The following is a 20,735-nucleotide window of genomic DNA, read 5'->3' on the forward strand; positions in this document are numbered from 1 at the left end:
ATGACTCCCAGCAGTTTCTGAAAAATCCTGCAACTTGTTCTATAGGCCTCTGCTGGGTCGAATATAAATAGTGCAAGAATCACTTTCACCTCTTCCAGTGGCTACTGTTAATCTGTTAGGCTTTGTATTCTTGCACACTTTCTATTTAAATGTATCCCATCCCTGTAGAAGCAGTCTCTCCTGTTAACAAGTAAAGACCAGGCCGAAAAAAATTCTACCCATTGAGCCTTGCACAAGGCTCAAGGGGTAGAATTTTTATACCAGAAGTAGAATTGTAGAATTGAATTAGAAGTTCTGAAACGTTTAACTGAAAAACCCTGTATATATATATATATATATATATATAACAAATATAGAACTGAACAAGGTTGTTGTTGTTGGGTTTTAGGATCATCGGAGAAAAAGGCTATGTTGATCTGTGTATACAGGGTGTTTCAGTTAAACGTTTCAGAACTTCTAAGAGGGGTAGGGTACATCCTGACAACTGGAATTCATATAGCAATGTGGGGTCGGAAATGCTTTCCTGAAGCGGTGTTGTACACAGAAGCACCATAAAGAAAAGAGACCGTAAGTGAGAAATCGTTTTAATAATACATGAAAAGAAGCAAAAGGTACATGGATTAAAGTAAGTGTTCGAAGTTTCTTCCACGGGCTACAATGCACGCCTCACATCTCCGACGCATGGACATCCGACCATTCTGGAATACTCCAGGCGAATTTCGAAGTTCTTCGGCAGCTACTGCGATTCTTGCAACCAGCTCCTCAGCATTGCCAACAGGGGTGTCATAAACTAGCGATTTCATATGACCCCAGAAATAAAAATCAAGACATGATAGGTCGGGTGACCGAGCAGGCCAACGCACGGGACCACCACGTCCGATCCACTGTTGACCAAATGTGACATCCAGGTAGTTACGAACATCTCCGCTATAATGGGCAGGGGCTCCATCATGTTGGAACCACATTGTCTGTTGCGTCGATGCAGAAATCTGTTCATCTCTCAAAAGTTGTGGCAATACTTGCTGCAGAAAGATCAAGTAGATAGGTCCGGTTAGACGACACGGTAACAGGTAAGGTCCGATGAGGTGATCTCCCATAATACCGGCCCATACATTGACCGAAAATCGAATCTGTGCTGCACGACGTCGCACGACGACTTCTGTGTACAATTCCGCTTCAGGAAAGCATTTCCGACCCCACATTGCTATATGATTTCGAGTTGTCAGGATGTACCCTACCCCTCTTAGAAGTTCTGAAACGTTTAACTGAAACACCCTGTATAATGTGTTTTTATATATTGTAATAAATGATTGTTTTGTTTCTAATACTGCCTCGTTGCTGACTTCTGATCACATTAGTAATCACCTGGGGTTGATTAAATTCAATTAAAAATTATTGCGCTAAGGAAGGTAATTTCATTAAATTTATTAATTAAATCCTTTCTTAGTTACACAGCGCAAACGGGTTCAAATCGCGATGTAAGAGGTAGATATGTCATCCAATCTCACCTATTATATTTTGGATATACGAAACCCGGTCCTAAACAAAGCCACAAGGCACACAGATAAGCCATAACTATGTTGGGGTGGTTACTGAGAAAAGGGGGGGGGGAAGTTTAACCATGCAAATACAACTTAATGACAGCCTTTATAGCAGTCACAGCCTTTTGTAATAGAAGACGCTATTTATTATGTCCCCCGACAAAAATGGTTGTCGCGATTGTATTTAACTTTTCTTAACTATTATCCACATCATACCCGTCAACCAACGATTCATTCTATTCATTGTTCCCCCGGCTCTCAAAATCTCTATCTCTCTCTCTCTCTCAACTCCCCCCCCAACAATTGTTGCCGTGCCAACCCCCCCCCCCCCCAATAACTGCATATGGGAAGCAGTAATCCCAGAGTAATGTATCAACTGTGTGGTACTACACTGACAGAGGTAGAGAGTGAAAAGGAGTGGGGACAATTGTGCAGGCAGATATGAAATTTTCTGAGCAGTGCAGACAGTCTCAAGAGTAGCTGATGGTGTCTTGTCAATGATATACAGGAATTTTTCTATCAGGGAGAAAGAGGTGATTATCCCCTTGTATAAGGAATGGTTAGGCCACACCTTGAGTACTGTATACAGGTCTGGAGGCCTAATTTTAAGAAAGATGTAGAGCTGTTGGACGGCGTACAGAGAAGGGTACCAAGATTAGTGAATTGAACAAAAGGTTGCCCTCACGAAGATGGCTTAAAATTTGCAAAGTACAGTGTCTGGAGACTATGCACCTGCGAAGTGATCTGATTGAGGTGTATAAAGCCTTGAATGGTTTGAGCATGCTCAATTCTGACGGAATTCTTCCTTTTGCTCAGAATAATCGCCTGAGACGGCATAAATTCAAATTGAGGAAAGACCGTTGTAGGATAGATGTGAGGAATTTGTCTTTAGCCTGCGGGTGGTTGATTTCTGGAATAAACTTCCAACTGTCGTTGTAGAAGTTGATAGCTTAAACGGATTCAAGGCAGAACTAAACAAACATTTGGAGCGGGTGGATGAGTGAAATGAAAAGGGAGTTTTTTTTTTTTTTTTTTTTCTGGCTGATGCTTTATTAACTTGCTTTCTTGCATCATGTGTCCTTGCTAATGTGAATACCCTAAAAAAAAAATGTAGCAAACTAAAAATTACATTCTCTGTTCATTGTGAATACTATCGCATTTCATTTCATTTTATTATTAAGGGTAGCATTTATAGGCAAATTCTAGAAATGTCCCGATATTTTTGTTAAACCGCGTTTTGTACCATTTTTTTAAAAAAATTTTAATCGGAAGAATTTGTTTAATGAGGTTTTCATCGATGTGTGATTTTTTTTTTTTTTAATATGATCTCCGTTTTATTCTTTAGTCCAGATGGATATTCGAATAATATTTCTATTCTCTATGGAGCTGAATATTTATCTCTTTCTCTCTACTAGCTCTAAATTGTATTTTATTTGACACATTATATAATCTAATTAAGAATAACAATATCGAGACTTTGGTCCTTAAATTTCTTAAAAATGTTTACGATTTCAATATCATAGGGGGCATTCTTTGCATCTGGCACAAGAGAGGCACGAGTTCAATCTTTAAATGGAGAATATTTGTCCTGGTAAAAGGTTTATTTGGAAAATTATGATATACATATATTTATTTTTTATTTGTAATAAAATGAATGAATCGAATCTTCAGTAAGTTACTCCAGTAAGTTAATTTGTTACTTGGTGTTTATATTTGTTGGTTATTTTGTACCGTTATCTTTTGAATGCAAAGTTATATTTTATGTTCATATCGTTGTAACTTTTTATTTATGAGGGCGTGTTTAAAATTATTTTTTCGAATTCAAAACTGAAAAGGACATTTATCTAATTTGTGCGATATTTTTTGTATGGGCGATAAAGTTTTACTATGGATTCTGTTATTACTGTTTGTAAAGATAAACAGTGGTCAAAGGAAACTTTTTATTTGCTCTACGAAGTTTTTTATGCTGCTGTGACTGATCTGTGTTAGAGAATCCATGCATTGTCACGTGCGAGAATCCGTGGCTTAAACACTTAAGAATTTAAACAGAGCTAAAGTTGTTATGCATACCATTTCATACTCTCCTTTTTGGTTTCTCGTTGTAAGCCTGTGTTGTCCTCTCCTAATTCTTTAATATCAAAGGTTTTTAAGTAATTTTAAATGCTAAAAAAAAAAAAAGTATACCTGCTAAATTCGGACATGCTAAATCTATCAGAAATATTTTTTCAGTAAACCAATATCAGTCATGTACATCTAATTTTATAAGAGTAATAAAATTGATGCCATTTATATATTCAAGAAGACTAGTTTACAGAACTAAAGGAAAAGTAAGTTACAGTGCAGGTTATTTGTGCCCCCCTTCCCTAAAAAGTCTCACTTGAGTTGAGTGTGGTAAATTTCAGCAGAGTTTAAATTTCAGCTGAAATTTAGTATCTGGTACCCCTAAGCGTGGCAGGCAAACAGGCTAAGTGAAGGATGTGATTGGTTCTGTTGAAGTGAAAGACGTGATTGCTAGCCACTGCGTGCCCTACGAACTGAAGGATGTGGCTGCTCCTCCTTTACGCGATGAACTAAAGGGAAAGCCTACATGAAGGATGTGAACTGAGAATAATAGTTGTAGTTGGAAGGAAAAAAAAACACTTATAGGGTCATGTTTTTAATCTACTTTCATTTTTGTTTAGTGAAAAAGGGTTAGGTTTTTGTGCAACTTCGGGATGGATTCAAACCAAAGGAGCAGCACATCATTAATTTCGACTGTTTGTTGGCCACTGCCATGTATACTAAATTTTTATCAAAGCTAGTTCTGTGATAGCCGGATCATAATATTGCACATTCATTTTATGGATGGAAGTGATCACACAGGCACAAACCAATCAATATAAGCAGGAGATTGTGTGGCATTCACTCCAGAGAGGAATGGCTGAGCTTCTGTGAGATTATGCAAGTAAGGTGGCAGAAGACTCTTCAAATATTATACCATCACTTTGCTTAATGGTGGCCTGGAGGGGCCAAAATCATGTTTGATCATCATATCAGTGGTACAAACTGTCTTTTATGCAGTCATCTCTTTTGAGTTTGAGAGACATGTTGAAGCCCAATATTCATTATAAGAGTTTAGTTTTAAAACAGTTTTTGTTGGCCAATTATTGTACCAAATTTATTCGTAATGCTGAAATGAGGCATTTGGAGCACATAGTGAATAATCTTTTGCTTCCTCTACTTTGTCAACTATTCTGAGAGAGAGAGATAGATATTGACTTTGTTTTGAACTGTGGTTTTGCTAAATGTGTCCAAAGGCTGGGATAAGATATAGCTGGTAGAGAAGATGCGTAACACAGTTATCTTATATTCAGATCTCAAGCTGTCATTTTCAAAAGAATATGGAACAATCTTTATGCCAAGAAGGCATCACTTTTCAGTACTGATTGTTCAGTTATTGAAAAATGCATGCAAGTCCTGATGGTATTTCTTCACTTTAAAACCTGTGCTTTCTCATTTTTCTCCTGTTTTGCATTGTTAACTTTTTACACTCTTGTTCTCTTTGTGCTTTTCTTTTTGTGTAGATTGCTTCTGTTCTTTCTATGTAGTAAATTACTAAAAAATCCCTCACTTTGGTTTATTGTTGTTCTGTTATGCACTTTAGTTATTTCAAAATGAATGAAGAAATCTAACTACCCCACTTTACTAATTTTTAACCTTCCATCTGATTGATGGTGATAGTTTATTGTATTCATTTATGGACATTTTCCATGGGAAAGTGATTGCTTAAGTGTTGCTTTTGAGTTTGCATAAAGGTCTTCTAAGCAAGTTTCTGTTTTATGGACTTTTTTTTTTTCTCTTCAATCTGATAATGAGTTGATAATGATACTCTGACCAATTATTGCATACGACGGTACTTGGCTATCTTCTAATGTCACAACTTGTATTGGAGTTTCCTGAGCTGCTGCTCAACAAAATTAACAGAACAATGTTTATTGTGAACAGTGTTTCTGAAGGTAAATATTTGATATAATAGGCATCCTGGCATGCAAATTCAGATTATCAAATAGAAATTGATCTTCCATCTTAGAGCCACACGTTATGCAAATTATTCATGCCTATAAAAACACGGGTTGCGACCACATCACTTCATTCCGTTTTTTGGCTTGCTCAGTGGGATAGCCACATCTTCGGTATTTGGGATGGAAAGTCATTTTCATGTGGATGATTCTTTGAGATGGCAGGCTGTTCAATGACCTGAAGCCAGGCAGTCACAGATGGAGGTGGCATATTTGCATAATATGTCATGCAGTGTCACCTCAGCACTATGAAAGCAATTTCAGGAGACAGGAACCATTACAACAAGAGCTGGCTAAGGTCACTCAAGGATATATCAACTAGAACAGACTCAGATGGAACAGTGAGGAACTTTATGCTGTCCTGTCATCAACTGTCTCTTGAGGTGTGGCCAGACGTGAAAACATTTGTGTTAAAAAGGCTCAATTCAGGTGGACTATGCAAGGAAGCCAGTGGTTTGTATCCCATTAACCTCAGACCATTGCAGAGCTTGTCAAAACTGATGCCATGAACATGTGACTTGGAGCACTGACAAAACAAATGGAGCACAGTTCTTCTGTTCTCTGATGAGTCACATTTTAGCCTGCAAACATCCTAGATGTTACTTCATCTGGAGACGAGGCATGTGGTACGATCCCTCCAACATCAGAGAAAGGGACACTTATGGTAGAGGTGTTCTTGTGTGGGTGGAATAATGATCAATAGCCTATGTGAACGCAATTAAATAATTACATAGTGATATTTATTTTATCTTTAAAATGCCGCACACTACAATGCACAGGTAAATAATTACATAGGTCATTTCCTGATTAGATGTCGATCACAGTGACAGGTTTTTTTTGTCTGGCAGCACCAGGGATCTCCCCCAACTCTGCATTTTTTCTCTGTGTAGAATACAATATTCTGCATTAAGGCCAGGGTGTGTGCTAGTGTGTTGTGTGAAGTGTGGGTAGTGCTGTTCCTCTGGCCACTTAGCCTGGGGGAGCTGTGGAGAGCCACTAACAACTCCAAGGAAAGCCCCAAAAAAAAATTATTAGAAAGGAGATAATGGGGAGATAGGAAGAGGGTGGGATAAAAAGGGTAGAGAACAGAGGGGCAGTGGTGAGGCACTTGCCTGATTTAAAAGGGGAGACAGTAAGGGTATAGGATGCCCATCCTGGTTCAGAGGGTGGGAGTTGAAATTGAGTGGTGGGGTGAGCCACCAGGCAAAAGCAGGTAGGGCCACACAGGGTGGGAGAAGGGGGTTAGGGGAAAGAGACTCAACCACCACAAGTGGTAGGAATAAAAGAACATAGAGAAAGAGATTACTATGGTGGAATGTGCTTATTCTGTCCCACACTGGCCTGGGGGTTTACCCAGTGTCAGCATCCCACATCAGGCGCCTCCGTAGCCAGGTGGGAAGGAGCAGCAGTGCGTAGCACACGCTTCTTGATTATACCGGGGTTCGAGCCCGTCACCACCAAATATGGAGGATGCGGAAAGGTCAGGGAATGACCACCGCATATCCCGGAGCAATATGGCCTTAGTTGCTAATGCTCCTAAAAACCAAACAACAACAACATCCCACATCATGCCAGCTAGGAAAAGCTACAGCATGGTGTCAGCTTGGATAATCATGAGGCCCCTGAGGGCCTGCATAGCCATCAGTCTATCTGGTGAAGAGGCTAAGATAGAACATGCAATTAATAACTTTCATTCACTTAACATTCACACAATCTTACTTTTTATAGTTTTTTTCTTACACTTTCTATTTTCTTTTATATATTAGATTAGATGTCGATCAGTGCGGTTCGATAGGTGTCTTTTACGTAGAAAATATTTGACATACTCCGTCATAGCTCTACATATTACGAAGAAAAGCATGTGCGGGGGTTGGCGAGCAAAGCAAGCAAGAGGCGGGCCCCCTAATTTATTATTATTTATTTTTTATTATACAGTCCATTCCTGTTATTTGGGACTCATCGGGACTAGTGCATTTTGGCCCGATTAAGTGGCTGCCCCGGTTATCCGAAGTTTCACGTAATTAGTTAAAAATACAATGTACCCTCCCTTTTTACTATTAATTCCCTGTACAGTCAAATCATGTTACGATGAACTCAACATAGTAAAGTACCGTTCACTATACGATGTGCAGTAAGTGCCAGTCATTGTGATCACGTTTGTGACAGTGAATTTTAATTCTGTTAAATAGCAATTCTAATTAGCAAAAATAGGAGGAATATTATCCACAGGCTATAAAAGCAAAGATATATTAAGCAGAAGTTTACGCTTTATTACCTTACCAATTAAAAAATTAAATGATATGTGAAAATCGGAAGAATATGTGATAATCGGAATAATTAATACGCACTGTAATATGTACATACAGTACTAACTAGTTGACATTTGTGGGTGGGGGTTAAAATTTAAAACAGTGATAAGTAATCAAAGATAAGTAATCAATAACAAAGAACACGGCACACAAATTGCAAGTAACACAATACGTGCAAGTGAGAACCGAGTAACGAGTTACAAAGCTTTAAAAATAGGAATGAAGAGAAGATCTGAAAATTAATTTTTTTATATGATTGAAGATTTCACGGAAGTGTAAACACATTTCACCTTAGTAACACACAGAATTCCAGCTGTCAGTGTTATCGCAAATTCAGTAAGATTGAGTTTACTATCCTTTTATGATAGATTTCACTAACAGAAAAGCCCAATAAACAGGTGACTGCTAATTGTTTTATGGTTGTGACCTCCAGAATTTCGACCCAACCATGTGGTACTGTCGAAGACAATCGTAGGGTAATCTCCAGTGCTGTGGTCTCCTGCCCTGATTAAACAGCATGCTGTCCCAATTAAGCGAAGTAAACCCTGGCTATTTTCTCGATTGGGTTCTGTTTTTTTTTAAGATTTACCCCAAATAAATGGCTGCCCCGATTAACTGGTGGCCCAAATAACCGGAATCCACTGTATATATATTTTTATGGACGTATGCTGGGTGCACAATTAATTAAAACAGTCAATTGAATATTTTCATTCAGTCAACATTGTCCATCTGGCACAGTACTCCGAATATAGATGGCACACTTTTTTTTTTCTTTTTCAGGCTATGGGTGGAAAGCAGGATTCGCACTAGAAGGGCTCCAAGAGTAAGCATAGTTCACTATCTGGTTGGTAGGGTCAAGACTGGGGATGGATCACCCTTAAGGTTTTGGTCCTGAATTATACAGTGCCTCATAGAACAGTTTAGTGCTTCAATGTGCCTGGGGGAGAATTTATTTTGTCTAAGGTTCTGCCTTTTTTCAAATATAATTTGGGCATACTGTATGAGAGCTTTGTACTATTCCTCTTCAGTGATGAAGAGGTGTTCTTGATTTGTAGGAAGCAGCCCAATTCTTGAGATAAGTAGGCTTCGGGGGTTGTCATAGATTGGACACTCGTATAGCAAGTGTTTCCAATCTTCAGGTGTACTACAAGCACATTGTGGGTTATTGGATAAGCCAAGGCAAGTCAACTTGGCCTTGAAAGTCCCCATGTCCTGTTAATAGGAATGTCAAATATACAGTCCAGGGGCAAACCAGGGAGGTGATTTGGGTGAACCATAATCATTGGGTATGACTGTCTCCAGTTTGCTTGCTACAACCATGTAAGCCCAGTGACAGTTCTTTTCCTTTCTCTCTTTGGGTGGTGCCTCCATAGCCAGATGGGCAGGAGCAGCAGTGCATAGCACATGCTTCTTGATTAGACCAGGGTTCGAGCCCGTGAGCCACCAAATATGGAGGATGCAGAAAGCTTAGGGAATGACCGCCGCATATCCCCGAAGCAATATGGCCTTAGTTGCTAATGCTCCTAAAAACCAAACAACAACAACTCTCTTTGGGTCATCTGCCAAGTTTGTGGTTTTCTTATCAAACTCTATACTACACGAGTACTTAAAACTCAGCATTTGGGGGGGCCTTCGAACACTGTTTTGCAGAAAATAGAGGGGAACTGATAAATATCATTATAAAAAGAAATGCAAACTACATGGGTGTTATCAACACCGCATTGGACGATGTTAACTGGTGCAATGCTTGCAAACTCTTCGGAGGCATTGTGAATGCTAGCGATGGAAACATGCTCTACATTAAACTTCACATTTTAATCGCCAGCAGAGAAATTCTGCCATTCTATTTTTGAGAGGACAATGTTTGACAGAGAAAAGTTAATTTGTGAGGTGGAAAGGAGGCATACCTAGTATAACACATCATTAAAAGACTACTACAACAAAAAATAAAGGCAAAGTGTTGGATAGAAATGTTTCTGAACTGGGATGAACTCTCTAATGATGAGAAAAATCTGAAAGGTAAGTTCTGAACCTTATATTTATTGTAAATATTACTTCTATTTTATTCTTATATTATATTGTTTCATTAGCTAATGAAATAAAAGTTTGTTCACTTGTATACACAATTTATATAGCATCAGCCAAAAAAAAAAAAAACCTCCCATTTCACCCATCCATTCACTCCAAATGTTGGTCTAGTTCTGCTTTGAACTTATTTAAGTTGTTGACCTCTGCTACAACAGATGAAAGCTTGTTCCAACTATCAACCACCTGCTGGCTAAAGGCAAATTTCCTCACATTTATTCTACAATTGTCTTCCCACAATTTGAATTTATGTCCACACAGGTGAGTAATCTGAGCAAGAGGAACAATCCCATTAGCATTGAGCTTGCTCAAACCATTTGAGGCCTTATACATCTCAATTAGATCACCTCGCAGGTGCTTAGTCTCCAGACGCTGCAATTTGCAAAAACTTGAGCCTTTCTTCGTAAGAGCAACCGTTCATTCCATTCACTAATCTTGTTACCCTTCTCTGCACTCGTTCCAGCAGCTCTACATCTTTCCTAAAATGAGGCCTCCAGATTTGTATACAGTACTCAAGGTGTGGCCTGACCATTGCCTTATACAAGGAGACAATCACCTCCCCTTACCCTGTTGCCAAAATTCCTGTATATCACTGACACAACACCATGAGCTACTCTTGCAGTCTGTCTGCACCGCTCAGAAAACTTCACATCTGACTGCACAATTATCCCCAGGTTCTTTTCATTCTCCACTACCCTCAGTGTTGCACTATCCAGTTGATACATTACTCTGGAGTTGCTGCTACCCATATGCAGTATTTTACATTTGTCAACGTTGAACTTCAGCCACCTCACAGCCCATCTGTTCAACTTTTCAAGATACTGTTGCAGTAGTATACTATCATTACTGTCATTAACAACCCTGCCAACTTATAGTCTGCAGAATTAGGGATTAACCCAGCTGTACCTTCATCAATATCATTGATAAATACTGAAAACAACAATGAGCCCAACACCAAACCCTGTGGGCTCCACTAATAACATTGGACCATTAAGAGCAGTGTCCATTGATAACCATTCTCTGTCTTCTCTCACTTAACCATCCTTTTAGTCATTGTAGTAACTTGACCTTAGTGCCATACTGCTCCAATTTGTAAAGTAGTCTTCCATTCAACCCCAGGGGCTCATCTAGTGAGCATGTGCTTGGCACACCCAGGGTCCTGAGCTGGATATCATCATTCTTCTCTTTCTTGATGATTCCCTTCTACTTCTGACTCTTGTTTTCTTTTTCTCTCTCTCTTTCAAAATTTTTTTTCTTTTGGATGGTGCAGCATAAGCCTCAGACTTCCTTGCATCATATAGCTAATAATAATAATGTGCCACAGTACCAGAAGCATTCCTAAAATCCAAGTACAGTCAATTCCGGTTTTTTGGGACACATCGGGACTAGTACATTTTGGCCAGATTAAGTGGCTGCCCCAATTATCCGCAGTTTCACGATATAATGGACCTCCGCTTTACAATTGGTTCCCTGTACAATCAAATCACATTACAATGGACTCGCCATAGTAAAGTACCGTTCACTATACGATGTGGGTTCAAGCCTGTGACCACCAAATATGGAGGATGTGGAAAGGTCAGAAAATGACCACCGCATATCCCCGGAGCAATATGGCCTTAGTTGCTAATGCTCCTAAAAACCAAATAACAACAACTATACGATGTGTAGTAAGTGCAGGTCATTGTGATCGCGTTTGTGAATTGAATTTTAATTCTATTAAACAGCGATCCTAATTAGCAAAAATAGGAGGAATATTATCCACAGGCTATCAAAGTAAAGACATATTAAGCACAAATTTACCCTTTATTACCTTACCAATTAAAAAATTAAATGATACGTGAAAATCAAAAGAATATACGTGATAATCAGAATAATTAATACATACTGTAATACCCCTCGACGTGGGCACCTGTACGTGGTGAGGGGACCTCCCAGTGACGCTGCTGGACTTCCAGACTAGCATCACTGGGATCCAAAGCCCACAGCCCAGGTTCCAGGCTTACATCAATGGAATCCGGCGTGTTTGCCATGCGCTGCGACCCGTGGAAATTCGAAAAGGGGAATGCTGGTGGTTGAGGGGCCCAGCTTCAATACACCACTTTGGCCCCTGCTTCGACAAGACGGGAGATCCTGGAAGGCCCGGCTAGGATCAATCGGCTAGTAGGCTCGCCTGCGAGGGTCAACCGTGTCAATGCCATGCCCCTACCCTCATGGTCCGAGGTACAGGATTCAGGCTGGCGGCAGTGCGGGTATAGTGTCTGAGTAGCCCTGGCGTCCCACTCCCGAGCGCATTTATTGCATGCCGGGTAGTGGGCGTCCCTTTGGGCTCCGTGGTGGGTGAGGAGCCCGGGCACTGAACAATATAAAAAACTCCATGAATCCTGATAAACATATTTCTTCAGGGGGCCCCAATCCGGTCCCTATCTGAAAATATAGACACTGACGGCACTATTGCTTCAAAGAGGCAGCGGACTGAACTACCATCAGGGCCTGTCCCACGGTTTTTAATCATGCACTCCACCAATGAAAAACCGATTGGTAAAATGTCACCTTTCTTTATTCAGAAAGGGTTAGATGGGTTAGCTGGTTCACCCAAATCAGTTAAGAGGCTCTGTTCTGGGGATCTCTTGATTGAAACTAAAAATGACAGGCAATCTGAACATCTACTCAGAGTAACATCAATCGGAAGAATCTCTGTAACCGTGACACCACACAGAACACTAAATTCATTGAGAGGTGTAATTTCAGAGTGGGACCTTCTCGACGTTACCGAGGAGGAAATCTGCTTGGAATTGAAGTCCCAGAGAGTTATTGCCGTCAAAAGAATTAGTGCATGTAGGGATGGGAAACTGGTTAAAACCAGAAACATTAACCTGACATTCAATTCACCTAAATCTCCTGATGAGATTAAAGCTGGATACATAAACTGCCCCGTGCATCCATATGTTCCGAACCCTTTACGGTGTTTCAAATGCCAGAAATATGGACACACGCAAATGGCCTACCGTGGTTCCCTTGCATGCGCTCGATGTGGTGCAAAGGACCACGAAATAATTGGATGTTCAGCTACAAAAGCCGCATGTATTAACTGCAATGGAGAACACCCTGCATATTCAAGAGCTTGCCAGTGGTGGAAGGAAGAAAAGGAAATACAACAACTAAAGGAAGGACTTAGCATTAGTAGAGGCATTTGATGCAAGAAAGCAAGCTTATGCAGCATCAGCCAAAAAAAAAAAAAAAAAGAAAAAAAAAAGTAACATAAATAAATAAAAAATAACCACTTCCACTTCACCCCTCTGTTCGTTCAAAATACCTGTCCAGCTGAGCCTTAAACTTATTTAGGCTATCAACTTCCACGACAAGGGATGGAAGTCTGTTCTACCAACCAACCACCCGCTGGCTAAAGGCATATTTCCGCACATCTATCCTACATCTGTCTTTCCTCAATTTGAATTTATGCCCTCTCAGGTGATCATTCTGAGCAAGAGGAAGAATCCCATCAGCATTGAGCATGCTCAAACCATTCAAGGCTTTGTACACCTCTATCAGATCACCTCGCTGGTGCCTAGTTTCCAGACACTGTAATTCGCAAAACTTAAGCCTTTCTTCGTAAGAGCACCCCTTTGTCCCATTCACCAATCTTGTTGCCCTTCTCTGTACTCGTTTCAGCAGCTCTACATCCTTCTTGAAATGAGGCCTACAGGCCTGTATACAGTACTCTAGGTGTGGCCTGACCATTGCCTTATACAAGGGAATAATCACCTCCTTATCCCTGCTAGAAAAATTCCTATATATCATTGACAATACACCATGAGCTACTCTTGCAGCCCGTCTGCACTGCTCAGAGAACTTCATATCTGCCTGCACAACCACCCCCAGGTCCCTTTCTTTCTCTACCACTGTCAGTGTAGTACCACAGAGTTGATACGTTGCTCTGGGGTTGCTGTTTCCCATATGTAGTACTTTACATTTGTCAATGTTAAACTTAATTTGCCACCTCTCAGCCCATCTGCTCAACCTTTCCAGATCCTGTTGCAGCAGCATAGTGTCAGTAGTGTCCTTGACAACCCTGCCAACCTTCATATCGTCTGCAAACTTGGACATTAAGCCTGATATACCATCATCAATATCATTTATAAATACAGAAAACAATAAAGGACCCAACACTGAACCCTGAGGGACTCCACTAATAACATTAGTCCACGATGAGCAGTGTCCATTGATTACCACTCTCTGTCTTCTCCCCCTCAACCACCCCTTTATCCATAGCAGCAATTTGCCTCCAATGCCACACTGCTCCAATTTGTGCAGCAGTCTTCCGTGTGCAACAGTATCAAAAGCCTTTCTAAGATCCAAGTATATAATATCAAAGTTATTCCCTGCATCCAGTTCTTTTGTGACTGCATCATAGTATCCAATCAAATTGGTCAGGCAAGACATCCCCTTAACAAAATCATGCTGTATCCTAACTATAACTGAAGTCTTGTCTAGATCCTGCAGTGCTTCTTTAACCAGTGCCTCCATTAATTTTCCGGGAACAGAAGTTAAATCACAGGTCTATAATTACTTGTGTCAGCCTTTGATCCTCCTTTGTGAATTGGGGTCACATTTGCACATCTCCAGTCCATGGGTACCTCCCCTGAGTCCAAGGAAGCTCTCATAATTATGGGATAAGGGTTTGCTTACTTCCTTTGCTGCCTCCTTTAATATAACTGGATAGGCCGACCGGGCTAGCCGAGTGGGTAAAGTACCTGCCCGGCAACCCAAAGGTCGCGGGTTCGATTCCCGCCTCGGGCTTGGATCAAAGTACTGCAAAAACCTTGAGAGGTGCAATATGGCCACAGAAGCCGATGCGCCAACAACTACCAAATAAAAAAAAAAAAAAAAAAATAACTGGATAGATCCCATCCATCCCAGGTGCGTTTCTTGTGTTTATCTTCAACAATTTCTCCTCCACTTTGCTCTCAGTTATTACAAGATTCTCTAGCTTACTGCTAGAGTTTAATACACCTCTGGCATTCCCCTTGCTGAATAACTCCTCATGTGTGAATGTCTATGCAAAATATTCATTTAGTTTGTTAGCTACCTGAGCAGGGTCATCAACAGTTGACCCATCGATGTCAAGTGGACCAATCTGATTCATCCCCTTCCTTCTAGAGTTTACATAAGTAAAGAACTCTTTGCTGTTTTTCTTCGCATCCCTTGCCAAGGATCTCTCATAATCTGCCTTCGCCTGCCTAACCTCCTTTGTAACTTGGTTACAGATCAACTTGTATCTATTATAGGCTTCTGTGTCACGTGTTAATTTGTATGTATCCCATGCATTTTTCTTCTCTGCCATATGCCTCATTAGTTCATCTGACATCCATTTAGGCCTAAACCTTGAACAATATTTCTTAGTTGGTATGTAAAGCCTAGTAGCTTCCAAGATAAGTTCTTTGAATGCTTCCCATTTTGAATTTGCTGTTGGCAATATCATCAGTTGATCCCACTGTATAGAATTTAAATACTGTCTCAGTCCATTGTAGTCGCCTTTACGAAAGCAATACCCCTTCCCTTTACCCCTAATGGTAGTTACCTCTTTGAGTAACTCCCACTTCAGAACACTGTGATCACTGCCACCTAGTGGTTCTTTTATCTGCAGATTCTTAATGCATGAAGAATCACTACTGATAATGAAATCAAGAGTATTACTCCCTCTAGTTGCCTGCCGAACATGCTGATGTCGAAAACAATCATCCAATAAATCCACAAAAGCCTTGCTACTGTGTGAGTGACCAACCCCCAAATTCCAGTCAATATCTGGGAAATTAAAATCCCCCATTATAAGACTCTCTGATTTACTGGCCCACTCTATTTCTTCGAACAGTTTCTTATTATACTCATCAGAGTCATTAGGCCTATAGCACACTCCTACTCTCAATTTTGATCTCCCAATGCTTATGTCACACCAAACTGACTCGACACTGCACTGTCCACCGATGTCGACTGGCTTCACTTCCTTAGATTTTATGTGTTTTTTAACTAATAGCATAACCCCTCCTCCCTTCCTATCCTGTCTATCCTTTCTGTAGACATTGTACTCCCCAAATTCCAGTTCTGCATTCCTTATATCTGTGTGACACCACGTCTCTGAAATCCCCACAATATCTGCCTTTGATGTTTTGAGCAATACCTCAAATTCATCAAATTTATTTACTAAACTCCTATCATTGGTGTACACGCAAGTATACATGCACCTGTTCTTTTTCTTAGCTACCCTAACACAACCCATGTGTTTACTTGTACCCCAATGATTCCCAGCAGTCTCTGAAATATCCTGCATCTTATTTTCCAGGCTGCGACTCATTCCAATAGAAGCAGTGCAAGAATCACTTTCACCTCTGCCAGTGGCTACTGTTAATCTATTAGTCCTTGTATCCCCCCAATCTAGCAGTTTTCCGACCCACCTAACACTGCCTCGATAGCATCAGCAAACATTCTTGCACCCTTTCTATTTAAGTGTATCCCATCCCTGTAGAAGCAATCTCTCCTGTTAACAAGTACAGACCAGGCTGAAAAAAATTCTACCCCTCGAGCCCTGCACAATCTTTCCAGGGCTGAATTGATTGACAGGGCTCTCATCATATACTCCCTCCTATCGTGTCTGGGCAGAATTGCAGACACTTTCAATTTCAACCCTAATTCACGGCTTTTTTTCATCAGTGACCTGTACTTGTCAAGTAATTCCGCCGGTCTCCTACTCTTAATATAATTAGTGCCAACGTGTACAACTATATCACCTTTTGTGCCCTTAAAAGATGATATCCGCTCTACAACGTCATCAACTTTTGCCCCTGGCAGACATACCCTGGTCCTGTTCCACTTATCCTTTTTACAAAGCATGTTTCCCGTTTCCCTTACAATAGTCACCAAACTACTAGTTCCTTTGGGACCAGTGCATTCTGCCTTGGGGGTTGCCGCTGTGTTGCGCGATGACCAAGTGCAAGCTCTGGCATTGGTGTGGGCAGCTGAGAGCTTGATGGGGCCCCTCACTTGTAATCCTTCGAGGGCATCCACCCTGTCCTTCAAGCTCTCATATAGGCCCATAACAACGCTGAGTTGTCGCCTGATCTCTCTACACTCCTTGCATCACACACATACAAAGACATCCCCCATGGCAGTATCATGTCCCATACTTGACTGCTCCGCAAACATCAAGCAAATAGTGCATCTTAAAAGGCTGTGATTCAGAGGACAACTGCCCCCCTCAGTTCTCCCCTGGGCCACAGCATTCCTATTAGCTTGAGCCTTTTGCTTTGCTGCTCTGGTTTGAGTCATGATTTCGATTTACTTTCAATAAAACTTCAATTTCTGTACAAAATTAAATCCTAAACTTGTATCCAAACACAGTTATAACGCTATATGTTTCAGTAACGAGTGTTATCTACGGAATATTTACGTTTCAGTAACGAGTGTTATCTACGAAATATTTATGTTTCAGTAACGAGTGTTATCTACGAAATCCCTTTATATAACTTCCGCATCAAGTTATGTATTAATTATTTATTTTTACTAATTATTTATGTTACGTAACCTAAGTGGTTTTATATATAGTTAAAAGTACAATTTAATTGCCAATGAAGTTCGACAAGATTAATAGATTTTACTGATTAATTTTCCCGTAACAATGGCGGATATTTACGAACGGTAAACACGTGTATTTGATACCCTTTCCGATACTAAGTAATACCTACAAAATCTCTATCTAAGTTACTTTAAACTTAAGTACCGTAATAGGAATATAAAGGTACTCTAGAAAATAAGTTAATATGTCAATTTAAACTAATAAAGCAGAAAATAAATCAGAAAAAACTTCTCTGTTCCAAGAGCAGCAGAAAGGCACGTCCGCACCGGCAACCTCTTCCTCAGCTAGAGGCCAGGAAATCAGTTAAACCAGTAAGTAGTGGCAAAGCAACATACGCCGAAAAGGTATCCAATAAATGCTCGATTGGCACCCAAACGGATATGACTGTGCCACCAAAAGAGTCATTCACGCCCATCGCCCGCTATCTATTTAGTTCAGTAAAACCAGCACAGAAATCTCAGTCAGCTGCCACTCCAATATCGGTACCTCCCAGTGCTCAAGCACTATCAAAAGCGAGTACTAAAGTAACAGTACAAAAAATCAAGAGCCCATGCCAGGATAAGAAAAAATGGATGTCAAAACCAAGGAGGTACATGACGATTCAGTCTTGGAACTCTTTACGGAGGAAGTGATGGACACAGGACAGCACCTCGGAAGCCGCCTGATGGACCCACCAAGCCAAAATAATGGCTAAAATCCTACAGTGGAACTGTCATGGATTCCGACGAAACATTAATGTCATCAAGGCACTTCTGCAAAAGTACAAGCCATCGTGCTTTTGTGTACAGGAAACCTATTTAAAGGCGAATGATGACCCCACCATACGTAACATTACGATCATTCGTAAAGACAGAATCGGGGACGGTCCTGCTCATGGAGGAGTTGCATTCCTCGTGAGCAACCAGATTCCCTTTCAGCCTTTGCAACTTACAACCAACATAGAGGCTGTAGCAATTCACCTTAAAGTGGGGTTCTTATTAACTGTTTGCTCTCTTTATTTACCACCTGGTATTGACATCCTCCAGGAAGACCTTGATGATCTCGTCATGCAATTGCCTCCCCCTTTATTTCTTGGGGGGCTTTAATGGACATAACACTCTGTGGGGTAGTACTAACATTAACAGAAGGGGATGAGTCATAGAGCGTATGCTCACTGACAATGACCTCTCCCTTCTCAATGTGGGAACACACACTTTCTTCCACATGCCTACCTGTACTTTTTCTGCCATTGATCTTTCTATCTGCTCCCCTTCCCTCCTTCCTTCAGCTATATGGGAGGTGGAAGAAAACCCATATGGAAGTGATCACTTCCCCGTGATAACCACCTTAACTTGTGGTAGACCGTGTCAGCCATTTAGTTTACTGCGGTGGAAGATTGATCAGGCTGACTGGAATGCCTTTCAACATCTGGCAAATCTTGACATCGCTACAGTCAGTCGGGAACATATCAATGATGCAGTCGCGTATGTTACAGAAAGTATTGTCCAATCAGCTGCAATTGCAATCCCAAAAACATCCAGCCGGTTTCCACTATTTCCTAAACCTTGGTGGAATTCAGAATGCACAACAGCAAAAAAGGCACAAAACAAAGCCTGGGGGATATTCCGTCGATATCCCACGACCGATAATCTAATATCATTTAAACGTGCACGTGCAAAAGCACGTTATATCCAACGTCAGAGCCAAAGGAAATCTTGGATCCATTTTTCATCCATAACCCAGACTGCCAACTCAAAAGTAGTCTGGGACAAGATCCGGAAAATGAAGGGCAAATACCCACCGTGCCCTTCGGTGATTCTCGAGCACAATAGATGTCTAATTGCAGACCGAACTGTAGTTGTAAATACTCTAGGGGAAACATTTGCAAAAATATCTGCAACAACATCATTCCCTCCAGAGTTCTTGGCCTTGAAAGAAAAACGTGAGAAACATCCATTAAACTTCTTTTCAAAAGGGCTCGAACCATATAACAAGCCCTTTACACAAGAAGAGTTAAATGTAGCACTCTTTCTTACGCATGCAAGTGCTGTTGGGCCCGATGACATCCACTACGAAATGATAAAACATCTGTCACCACATTCTAAAAATCACTTATTTTATTTAACAGAATTTTTCTTGATAAACAATTTCCAGATTCCTGGCGGAAAGCAATCGTTCTTGCCTTCCCAAAACCAGGAAAGGATCCTAGATATCCAAGTAACTATCGTCCTATTGCTCTGACAAGCTGTTTGTGCAAGGTCCTAGAAAGAATGGTTAATGCCCGCCTTGTGTGGTATTTGGAAACAAATGATCTGCTTTCCAGGACTCAGTGCGGCTTCCGAAGACACGGAACCACTTTGGATCATTTAATCCGACTTGAAACATACATTCATGACTCTTTTATTAAATCCGAGCATCTGGTAGCAGTTTTCTTTGATATTGAAAAAGTGTACGACACAGCCTGGCGATTTGGAATATTAAAAGACCTCTACAACTTTGGTCTTAGGGGTAACCTTCCTCTCTTTATCAAAAACTTCCTTTCGAATCGTCATTTTCAAGTGCGTTTAGCATCTACTCTCTCGAGAGAGAGTTCTGTCAGGAAGAGGGAGTCCCACAAGGGTCCGTTCTAAGTGTCACGCTTTTTTTGCAATCAAAATAAACTATCACAGAACAACTTCCGCCCACAATAAACAATGCCCTCTATGTTGACGACTTTATTATATTTTGTCACTCATGCAATATGAGGGTCATTGAAAGGCAACTGCAGAAAGCCATTGACCACCTTACATCTTGGTCATTGGCTAATGGGTTCAGATTTTCATCACAGAAGACCGTTTGTGTACACTTCTGTTGCAAAAGTAATCTTCATCCTGAACCGGATTTAAGGCTTGGGCAAAACAACATCCCAGTCGTAGCAGATGTCAAATTCCTTGGACTTATCTTCGACAAAAAGTTGACATTTCTTCAACATATTCGTCAGCTTAGGACAAGGTGTGTTAAAGGGCTTAACATCCTTCGTGCCCTTCATGGGGCCCAGATCGCTCTACTCTTCTTCGTCTCTACCGAGCCCTTGTCCATTCTAAACTCGATTATGGGTCCCAGGTATATGGATCTGCTAGAGATAGTGTACTTCGGT

General features: G+C 40.8%; 1 protein-coding gene across 4 annotated transcripts in view; it reads left to right on the top strand.

The window, feature by feature from the left end:
* Positions 1-3,083: 3,083 nt before the first annotated feature.
* Positions 3,084-20,735, top strand: part of LOC150089744 (uncharacterized) — a 69,096-nt gene continuing 51,444 nt past the window's right edge. For 3 of the 4 annotated variants that reach the window (XM_090368776.1, XM_090368778.1, XM_090368779.1), the window contains exon 1: positions 3,164-3,224. The gene's annotated coding sequence lies outside the window, so the exon portion shown is untranslated. Of the gene's footprint in view, positions 3,133-3,163; positions 3,225-20,735 lie in introns of those variants that run through there. The other variant, XM_090368777.1, reaches the window with a different exon arrangement.

The sequence above is a fragment of the Mastigoproctus giganteus genome, chromosome 2 (genome assembly GCF_048544385.1).
Source record: "Mastigoproctus giganteus isolate SK-2022 chromosome 2, ASM4854438v1, whole genome shotgun sequence".
In the NCBI taxonomy this organism is placed as follows: Eukaryota; Metazoa; Arthropoda; class Arachnida; order Uropygi; family Thelyphonidae; genus Mastigoproctus; species Mastigoproctus giganteus.